The sequence below is a fragment of the Lepisosteus oculatus genome, chromosome 8 (genome assembly GCF_040954835.1).
Source record: "Lepisosteus oculatus isolate fLepOcu1 chromosome 8, fLepOcu1.hap2, whole genome shotgun sequence".
NCBI lineage: Eukaryota > Metazoa > Chordata > Actinopteri > Semionotiformes > Lepisosteidae > Lepisosteus > Lepisosteus oculatus.
This window is the reverse complement of record NC_090703.1, coordinates 1,848,146-1,859,533: the sequence shown is the minus strand read 5'-3', so window position 1 is coordinate 1,859,533 and position 11,388 is coordinate 1,848,146.

The following is an 11,388-nucleotide window of genomic DNA, read 5'->3' as shown; positions in this document are numbered from 1 at the left end:
ACAAAAGTAATCTCATCCATGAATAATGCACAAAGGCTCTATTAATATACAACAGTACTGTATAAAGTTAAGTAGAAATCCAGTTGTTATGCACATATTTACCAATATTATCTTCTGTCTTGTCTTAAAGCAAAATAAGTTTTTTTTCTTTTGGAATAATGGATAAAAAGGAGGTTTGCTCAGTATTTTCTCAGCTTCTATTTTGTGGAAGTTGAAGTGTGAAAGTAAAATACAGATGCTCTCACTAATTGATAACAGATTTTCTGTTGCAGGAGTATTAAACATGGGCATGCACTGCAATTTCTCAAGTTCCGTCTATTATATGAAGCTGTTTTGCAAAGGATTTTTAAAGTAAAATAATAAAACCTAAAATGCACTTTGGATTTTTACTGTGTTCTCTTAGAGGTCAAATGTTAATAAAACCTAACATGCGGGTTTCCATGTTTGATCTCCTGTGTGGCTTCTGCAGGACATTGTGTTCTAGGTCGTGTTTTTTTTTTTACATCTCCTGAATATAAAAGGGTGACGCAGCAGCATGACTACCTCACAGCTTTTGGGATCTGAATTCGAACCAGGGCTTCTTTCTGGAGTTTCTGGGGGTTTGCATGTTCTCTCTGTTTCTGTGGATTTGTGCTGGACACTGTTTTCCTGGTGAGTTTGACTACGTTTTCCCTGCGTGGGAGTGCGCACGTGCGTGTGTATCCTGCGATGGACCACCTGGGCTGTGCTCGTGCCTCAAGCCCTGTGCTTCCTTGATATGCTTCAGCTTACTGCGGTCCTCATCATGTGTGGCTGCTCATGAGGAATGCTAATGGATAGATGGGTAGATATACGACCAGAGCAGTCTCGAGCTAAAATCAAACCGGTACCGAGTAAAGTTGGTACATTCAAGCAGTTTCATTTGCCTTCTGGGCTCTGCAATGACTCGGTGAAGGCCAGTCCGGGGGTTCTGTAGAGACGCTTATTTAGACAGTGCATTGTGAGTTTCTCAGTTAACTCTTTTCTGTATGTGGTGATGCCCTACATTGATATTCTGGTGATAGATCTCCAGATATTATGAGTCTAAATGCAATCTGGAACAAAATATTTTTCAGACCTGATGGGATAAAGGAGGAAGAGGATTATTTGGGGATTTGGAGGGACATCTTCCAAGTAACGCAATTATTATGATTTGCAAAACGCCACTTTTAGCATGGCAAAGTGGCAAAATTCACTCAAGATGGATCAGCATGTTCGGTGTTATTAACATAGATCACTCAAGTCCATTCATTAACTGAACCATTTGTTTTTACCATCATGCCAAGTGTGAGCTCATGACAGAGCGCTGGATGTCTTCACACAGGTGTTTCAATTATGTGCACCTGGGAGAGCAGGAAATCTAGCAGCAGCCTGCAGCCCAAGTGTTGGGCAAAGAAATATTTTATAGCAAAGCAGAGTAGACATATGGCTGGTAAAGTTGTAACAGTATATAAGAATAGATAACAGTTTCTCTTATCCTTGTAAAAAGACTTGTTGCAGAAGTTCTTGGCTCATCATTAACCTGTTATAGGCCATAAAGAAGCATAAGTTTCATAAAACGGTGAGGTTTGGTAGTACAAAATATTTAATAAAGTACATTTCTAGCAGCATTAATTTCACTATGTACAGTGCATTTAGTTGGAAGTGCCTAAAGCAGTTCAGATTCCAAACTTGTAGAAGAATCCTGTCTATTCAACTTTTCAAGTTTAAGTGTAATCATTTTCTTTTTATGTTGTTTGGATATTTGAGACAATGTGTAAAAATTACCAAAGTTTCTTAATGATTTTCATTCTGCAGATGTACAGTACCTATAGAGTTGTGGCTTATTCCAGATGCACAGATATGTGTCAGCACCTTTTTTAATCTAAATTGGCATTTGTCAGTTATGTCAACTAAGATCTTCGGAGATCTTAGTCATACTTAAGTTTTAAAACCTTTTCCATGTTATAAAAAAGGATGTTAAAGCAATTCCACAGACACCGCCTTTACATGACGGCATCTTACCTCAAATGCTTTGTCTCAACCTGTAATGGAAATGGTCATGTATTATTGAACAGAAGGAGTCAGGAAATCAGGGATGAGAAGCATTTTCTAATCATCAAATCATGAGGGGAAAGATTTTTAAAATCCTGGAACTGATAAATAGAACGTTATTGACCAATGCAGAGGGTGTATGAAACAGATACATGTACAGTATATCTGATATTACAGTGGTAGTTAAGGATTATTAAAAGTGCTGTCCACCATGTTGAGATGAATACTGAAAGCAGCTTCCTCACAGGGAATCAGATGCCAGTGGTCCTAGAGGGTAGCTCATCTAGCTTTTGGTTTAACAAGCTGCCTGGCCAGCTAGCTGGAGGGTTGTTTACTTCTACAGGGATCTTCAAATAAACAGAAAGAAAACTATGCTGGAACAATGTGAAATTGAGGGGGCTGATTTCTTCAACTTTTTAAAAAATGTTTTTGAAAGCGCGAGAAAAAAAGCTGAGATTTCTGAACAATTCCAGGAGCCTGCTAAGTGCTGAAAGTTCTTGGAGAAACCACCTGCAGGTTGTTAGAAGTCCAGTGGAGACCACTGTGCAGTTAAATCCATGGGCTTAACTTTGTTTAAAGCCCCACAGTGTTTTGATTGCATCTGGCCAAGAGCAACAGAATTAACAGTAAAGGCTCATGAAATTCACATGCTACACCTTCAGAATGAGTATTGGAACTGACGTTTTGCATTTGACTAGCAAAGAAAATAGTGGAAGTCATACGGAGCATTTTTTAGTCATTAAATTTGATGTTTTCTACATTTCACGATCATGAAATGTTAACATACCCTTCTTCCAGTTCATTGTTTGGTTAGAAATAAAAAAAAAGGATTCAGCATGGTTTTGAGAAACGTATATTTTAAAAGAAAGTCTATTGACTGCAGAAAAGCTATTAATAGATTGCGAAGATCTTTATTATTGTCTGTTCTGTTTGTGTTCACCAAACACACGCCGATACAAGCACCAGCTAAGTACCCCCCACCAAACAAAGAGCGATGCATTAAATAGAAAACAGGCGAGTCCCTTGCTGCAGAGATTTGAGCTTGTGGTTCTGTATTCCAAGGTGTGAGCCAGCAGCTTTGCTTGCTGGTTTGTGTGAAAATCTGCAGCAATTTTGTAATCCCCCCATTAATGGGCTCAATTTGTTCCAGAAAACTGAGAGAAGAAGCTGCTGCCGGGTGACCGCTCTGCCACGGCCATCCCCACAGAGCTCGTAATTCTCCTCTCCCGCTCCTCCAGCACTCATGTGTGCTAAGAGAAAGGCACATCATTCTCTATTCTCCCAGGTCAGAGTGGGAACAATTAAGTGTGGAGGGCACAGAAAGCAGGCAGGAGATGGCGGACAGTTGATGAATGTGCGGGCAGGCTGCAAGTGACAATATGCAGACAAGCGAGATCATTTGCAAATGGATTCAGGGAGACAGAAAAAGAGGCAAAGTCAGGGGCAAGCAAGGGATTTTTTAACCCCTCCTTGCCTCCTACGGAGAGAGAGGGAAAGTGAGGTAGAAAAGGCTGAGCTCATTTGCTATTAAGCCCAGATAAACCAGTGAAGAAAAATAAGCATGCTGTGAAGAGAAGCATGCTCTAATGCATAAAGGAGTTTTCAATCTAAAGGAGCAATCTCTTTTTCCGGTTTTATCAGTCCATTTTCATTTTATTAGAGCAAACCTCTAAACTCGATTTTTTAATTGCTGTCTGAAATGGAAACCGTAATGCTAGGTGAGAATTTCTCTTCTGTAACAAGTACAGTTTACTTCATTATTGCCTATCAGTGTAAATCAGTGGTCAAATCCATGGGGTATTTAGCCAGTGGAATCTTGCATTAATGAGACTAAGTACATTCAGTTAACATTATTCAACACAATGGTATAAAAATAACATAAAGAGATGTTCGCTAATGTTACCTAACAGGCCTTTAAATAGACTACTGGGAGTCTAGGTACTTTAAAATTACAATGTCCACGATTGGAAAGAAACAACAAATGAAAATAAAAACAATTAAATGAGTGGCCCGTGAGCTTGTGTACAGTATGTTGATGCTGGACCAGGGCAACACAGCTGTAGCCTTGAGTGGACCTCCAGTAGCTGCAAGACAATGGATATGTTTTACCATGGATGTCCATTCCCACACATCCTGTACTGTAGTTGTTTTTCTGCAGGAGCAGCAAACAAAAACGACATTTTCAGGTTGGTCTTTGTTTTCCTCTCGTCTACTGTATCTCTTGCAAAAATTGGTTTCTTTTTTTCCACATGTGATCCTGCTGTTACACTGCGTTGATTTGTTGTGAACAAGCTTGGAAAACTTATTCCTTCGTAACCCAAAGGCTCAATTCTGTCTGGACTCCATCATTGACAGATGAAATTGGAGGGCCAGTAGAAGTCCATCCTGGAGAGACTCCACCCTGCAGGACTGAAGCAGGATGCAATGCAAGTTATAAAACAGCACCCCAAACCCATATAATAATAATAATTGGTTCACTTACAGTGTATAGCGTTTTTCTGGACACTCCACTCAAAGCACGTTACAGATAATGGGGACTCCCCTCCACCACAAATGTGCAGCCCCACCTGGATGATGTGATGGCAGCCATAGTGCACTGGTACTCTCCCCACACATCAGCTCTCAATGGGGAAGAGAGCAGAGTGTAGAAGCCAGTTCAGAGATGGGGATTATTAGGAGGCCATGATTGGCCATGAAGGGCCAATGGGAAATTTGGTCAGGACACCAGGGTAACAACCCTACTCTTTTTCAGAAATGCCCTGCAATTTTTAATGACCACAGAGAGTCAGGACCTCAGTTTTACGTCTCATCTGAAGGACGGCGCCTGTTTGCAGTATAGTGTCCCCGTCATCTTCCTTGAAAGCAACCTGGGATCACATGGAAAATCAGTGTAACTTTTTTCATTTATATTTTCATTAACCATTTTCATTTGATTCCCACTTTGTCAACACTAAATTGACAGGAAACAGGTTTTCTTGTCTTGCTGGAGGACAGAAACAACATGCTTGAGGCTGTTTTAAGGACAGTGTGACATCTGCTCCCCAGCATTGGCTTGCACAATAGGAAACACATTTTTGCAATGGAGGCTCATGGGCTGCAGCACATTGTGCTGAATAGGTAAGCAGCTCCGTGTGAACGAAAGGCCAGTAGCTTGACCATGACAGTGTGCGTCAATATAAATGCATCCCTTCTGTTTTAAAATTGGCACAGTGCTGAAAATGAAAGCTGATAGATAGAAATAAAAGCCTTTGATACTATTGTAAGCTGCTTATAACTGACGTTTTCATATTACATATATACAGAAACAAAAAATAAAGGATTAAAGAAAAACTTTTTTTCAATGGAAAAAAATATCAAAGTCTAAAATTAATAAAGCTGAAATCTAATTGGAATAACACAAACTAATATGACATTTCATTTATATAAATAATTACTGTCCTCAAACTCCCCGGTGGGCTTGCCTCAAGGAGCTCAAACTTCTAATGCTCTTAAAATTGTCTGCCATCTTTTATTTATGGCATGTTATATACTTTGTTGCTTCAAAATCCCTAGAAACTACTTCATTGTATCAGATGCAGGCTTCCGGTAATAGAATTGTGGCGGGAGGGTAGTTATACAGAAGTGAGGACTTTTCCAGTGTTTTACCATCTTGGAGTTTTTTTAATAATAGAAATATAATCTCTTCCTTTATATAAAAATAATGATTTTCTCAGGATCAATATTTGAAAAACATTGTAGGAGCACTGTCTTGTGTCTTTTGTAGAACGCATGGTAGTGGTCCAGGAGATTATCAGGGCTTTGCTGGTGGCTCTGAGCCAGCTGGGTGTCTGTGCAGTGAGGAGTAACAGCCTTTGTCTCATTCCTGCTCCTGTCCTCTAGGCCTTGCTGCTACAGTAACTGGTGTTTAGAAAGTGCATCTAAACAAGTATATACTGCGTGTAGAATAGTATAAGAGAGACCAAAACAAAAAATGGAGAGGATGGGAAAGGAGAAAATAACACAGAAGTCCGGCAAAGCACCTGCTTTTTCTGGAGCCAAGCTCCACTGGCAACATACGGTATGATTTAGACTATCAATGCTCAGTGCTGCACTTTGCCTTCCGCTTATTGGCGAGATGCTACCACCTATAGATAAGATCGGAAATCTTGATCCACAGGACTGCGGCTATTTCTGCTCCAGAATCCATATAAAGGGAGTCCCGAGAACTGGGATTAGTGGAATGTGTTTGTGGGCCTTTCTAGATGACAATCCACACAAGCTCAGCGGGGCTCACAAGCAGAGACTGATCCACTGACTGGGCACAGCCAGCAGTGCGTGGAGGAAATGTAAAATGATTCTAATCCATTACAATTCTCTGGGAGACAACTCTGTCTTCATAAATTCAAAGAAATATATAGAGGATTAGGCACAACTAGCCTGGCTAGCCCCTGGATAGGATCCTGACTCATGAGATGTCCCATTCTCTCCCCGTATTTGTGAAATTATCCTGTCAGACTAATTCCCAGGACTCTCTAGGCTGTAACCTGGAAGAACACGGTTCTCAACACTGTGTGCTATTCAGCCTCAAAGGACAAACCCTTTTGTTTTAGAAGATTGTTCAGATTGTGCACACAAGGCTCAGCCACCCATTGTCACATGAGTGTGCTAGGCCATTCTCTCTCTAACATCAATGGCAGTCTACAGGTGGCCAGGAAGTTGCAGGAGTCACTGCTTTGTAGGAAGCCTGGAGAGTCCACACTGACTGATCCCAGCCCCATTGACATGACTCGGAGTTCAAGTCTGTCATTACTTTTAGAGCAAGCACTTTTCTTGGTTAGGCCCCTCAGGAGCCCCAAGCCTCAGTGTATACCTAATATTTTACAGAATAGAGCATTTTATAGTGTATTCCTATGACTGAAAAAATAATGTACCAACGCATTGGAATATACTTACAATGGCTACATAAAATTTACGATGTATGTTTTTTTTTTTATTTTAATGCATCACAGATCTTCTTCTGCAGATGAGGCCAGATCAAATCACCTTTGTTAGTCAGATTTGTTTCTTGGCTAAACTTTCCAAAGAAAATATTTAAGTGTTTTTATAGAAAATGAGCATATCCTATTTCCTATTTCCCCCTTTTAAATGGTCTAGCATGGAGCATTGCCTAGAACAGAGATTATATGGGGATTTGGGGACTGGAGTCAGGTTTTCTAAACCCAGAAAGGAATTGTCCAAATCAAGTCAGGGGACTTCTTCAAAATCATCACGAACACAAGGACCAGAAGAGGGAATTAAGTTTGGGACAAAAAAATAATTGCCCCACTGCTCTCGTTCAATTTACTTCCTAACTGGGGACCATGAGGCATTAGTACAGTACACTGGAATTTAAAAAAAAAACGCACTTATTTCAATTGCTGTGACACCTTTTTGTTTGGGATGAAGTGGCACTTGTGCTTTGAGAAATAATAGTAAAAATGGCCATTTAAAATACAGTGTCAAACTTCTTAAGCACTACAGCTATCTTCAGAATATCTGGGTTGACAGTTACATTGCCTCTTGGTCTTGAGTGCCACCTTGCCAGAACGATTTTAATCTCCCAGCCTCTGCGCGTCCACCTGAATGGCCATTACAGAGACTCAGCTTTCAGGGCGACGTTTCCCACCCTGGGGTGCTGAGGGGCTTAGGCTTCTCACGAGTCAATGGGTGCGATTGAAACCCCACCGAGGTGTGTTTCTAGGTCACGCTGTGACGGAAATGCACCGAGACACGGGATGGACTCGCGATGCGAGTGTGCGCGATGTGAGTCCCAGCTGGCTTTCCGTTCCCGTTTCTTCAATCTGCACCATTTAGGCTCAAGCACAACCGCTGTTTAACAACGTCTGCAGGAAAGGTCACCTCAGAATTAAACTCTCTTAATAATATAATTCATAATAATAATAATACAATTATGTTTACAGTTGCAGGATTCCCAGCAGTTGCTAGGGATTTCCGAGTAATGATTATAGAAAGGAAAACAGACGGTGGAGAGTGAAACCTTATTTGGACAGGGCTTGGAATGACACGTGGGAAGGGGATCCACCTCATTAATGAACATGTCCAAAGAAAATTCTAATCTGTACAGTCTGTTTCCCTTAACGTAGTGATTATCTGGATATCCCATTGTTGGAAAGCATGCAGATTTATTTTCTAGACTACCTGTTTTTTAAATACTTCATTGTAACATTTAAATTACACTGAATGTGTCCCATTTAGGTGAAATCATGACTGTTTCAACTTATTAGACACAGTAATAGCTGCATAATAAAACTCAATTTTCTGTAGTACTGGAAGTGATGTAACTATCATGCCAGTAAATACTTTATATTATATATTTTATATATGTGCCTTGACATCATTGCATATTATTGCTTCATTAAAGACCAGTACTTTAAAAAGAACTCAGCTTTTCAATTATACACAGATGCTATTCATGTATTATTCAGTGTTAATTAATATTTGATTGTGCATTTATATTGGTTGAATTGCATCCCTTATATGAATGTGTTAAGTCTGATGTTGTTAATTAGAGCACTGAAACACACATGTGGAGTAGATTTCACTTCCATTCAGTGGCTCTGTTCCAGATAATGTTGTGTGATACAGTACATACAGAAGATCCTTTAGAGAGATAGGCCTGCTTTTTATTTGCTATCCTATTATCTGATTCGATAGTCTGCATATAATAATGATAATGCACCATTAGTTGTAGTCAGCCAACATTTTTATCCAAAACATCTACTGTCTATTTATTATTGTCAGAACTTCACATATCTACAGTATGTAGTTCATAATTGCAACTATCAATGATGAGTATTTGAAAGTCTATGTTCCCCCTATTTATAGCACTGCAGTTGTTGAAACCTGATGACCAGCAATTTGTGTCTGGAGCTGTGTTCACAGTTTAGTGTATCCCTGGACATGTACTGTAGCAATCTGGTGTACTCATTGGGTACTTACTGTAAGCACTGACAACAACAGCAAAATAAGCTACGTAACCCTTTGACCCATCTTCCTGAATGATGTTATTTAACACTTGCCTAAATTTTCTATTATTTCACTAATGTGACACTTTTTAATATAAACAAACCAAAGGATTCCTTTGGTCAAACAGTTTTTGATAAAAACAACATTAGAGGCTATTGATACTCGTAACACTGGAGAACTCCAGGTCCGCTTTTAAACAGCCTAAATGAAGAATAGCTACCAGAAGATGGCAGCAGCACGCAGTTAATAAGACCTTAATGTTTAATTAGACATGCAAACTTCGACCTCCTCCTTTTCTGATGAACTGATCAAGTACTATAGTATTTATAAGCCAAGTGTTTGGATCTGAGAAGGTTTCTATGGGATGTTAATTTTGTATTATGATCCAAAGGGTAAACAAATGGGATTAAGTATAAAATTAGATAATCATAACTATAAAAACGTGCAATTAATGTTCATCTAATGTGAATATCCCTGTTTTCAGTAAGGAATGCAATAAGACTGATGAGACCCAAAAATGAGAAATGACATTGTAGTCATTGTTATACTTTGTATCCACAGAAATATTAGTACACACAGAGAGGTGATGTACTACAAGCTACGTCCCCAGGGCAAAGACAAGCTTGTTTGAAGACCATTTAAATTTTAATAATCTTGCGTTTTATCACTCTGTTAAGAATTCCATGAAAGGAAGACCATTTATTTTCTTCATCACAGATGTTGGTTTCATTTCAATCCTAGGGAGAAGAAAACAGCCTGTCCTCTTGTTTATCGGTTTAGCTATAAGATTCCTCAAATGGCCACTCCTGGCCCATAACTTGCACTTGTGTTAAAATTCTTGTGTTAGAATTCAAGACCAGCTCCTGAAAGCAGTTAATTATTTAATTCTTCCTTGAAAGCCTGTGCGTTTACTTCTGGTTGTATCTTCCTCAAGATTAGCACTGACACAAACCACAGGACACAAGGGGAAAATACACTGAAATGCATTTAAGAAGGGCTCTGGATCACACTAGCCAGCCTTGTTGTTGAAGCCAGATCCATGGATTAGCTCCCGACAACCCAATGGGCTAGATGGGTGGAATGGAGCTTTTTTTCTGTACTTCAGCCCTTCTCCATAACCTGTCCGTTTGCACCGTTTTCAATAGACGTGGACGTAACTGCAATGAAAACCAAAATGGACAAATTGAAATCACAGTTTTGTGAGCAGGACATCAACCCAGCTGCAAGTGCGCAGGCCTGCTCGAGAGGGCGAATTCGGGGCTTGCTGGTGCGCACAGCAGGAAGACTACATGTAAGCCAACAGGGGCTGGAGTGGGAGAACCAAGCAGACAGGCACACGAGGGGCAGAAGCAGAACTGAGAGGGGAGAGGGCATCTTCAGGAACAATACGGGAAATCTGTGACAGATATTAGATCCTTACAGAGAACAGGGGGCGATAAGAAAAGGCACGGCTTAATCTGCTAAACTGCTGATTGTGCACTATGGTGGAAAATACCAGCAAAACTGCCACTTTCTGAAAGGAAATCCATTATTCATAATCGCCCGCAGTAGTGCAAGACATTCATATAATGCAGATAGCACAAGTGTTCTTCATAACTGGTAACTCTAACTAGGAACTTGTTTTCCTCACAAACTCCCTTAATTAAACCCTGTCTCTCCTTACAAGCTTCAAGAAATTAACTTTGAGATTGGGCTTTAAGAACAACATATATTCCTTTTTTGTGAAGTAGTGAGAAATATATGTTTGTGTGTGTGTGTGTGCTGCACCTTACTCTAGTCAGTTCTCTGTTTTTATTTTTCTGCAGAATGCAAATGTGTCCCTAACATTCCTTGATTCCTTGGTTGCTGACAGTGATCCCTGAAGAGGAAGGGGTATGTAACTGCTGGGAAAACAACACTTTCAGCATGTTACTCTGGTTCTAACAGGAATGCAAGAGCAGGCAATGAAGAGAGGTGACCACTTCATTACACAGGTACTTCACATATACCAGACCACAAACCAAATTACACAGTACACTCAGAACTAAAGACTGGAAAACACCTAAATAACTAAGTAAACGTTTTTCTTGCAAATACTGTATACAATTATTTTCAAAAGTAAAAAACAAACATAAACATTTTTTATAAACTTTAAAATGCATGTTTCAGTTCTACTTAATATTAAAAAGACAGATGTTTTGATGTTTTTTAATCTGTGGAAGAGGACACCCATTAATCAAACCATCATACTGATCATGTACAATTTTTATCCCAGGTTTGGTATCAGTTTGAACTCTTGGCTGCTGCCAAGTCAGACCTGAGCAGCGTGCAGGCTCTCTGTCCATCAGTGCT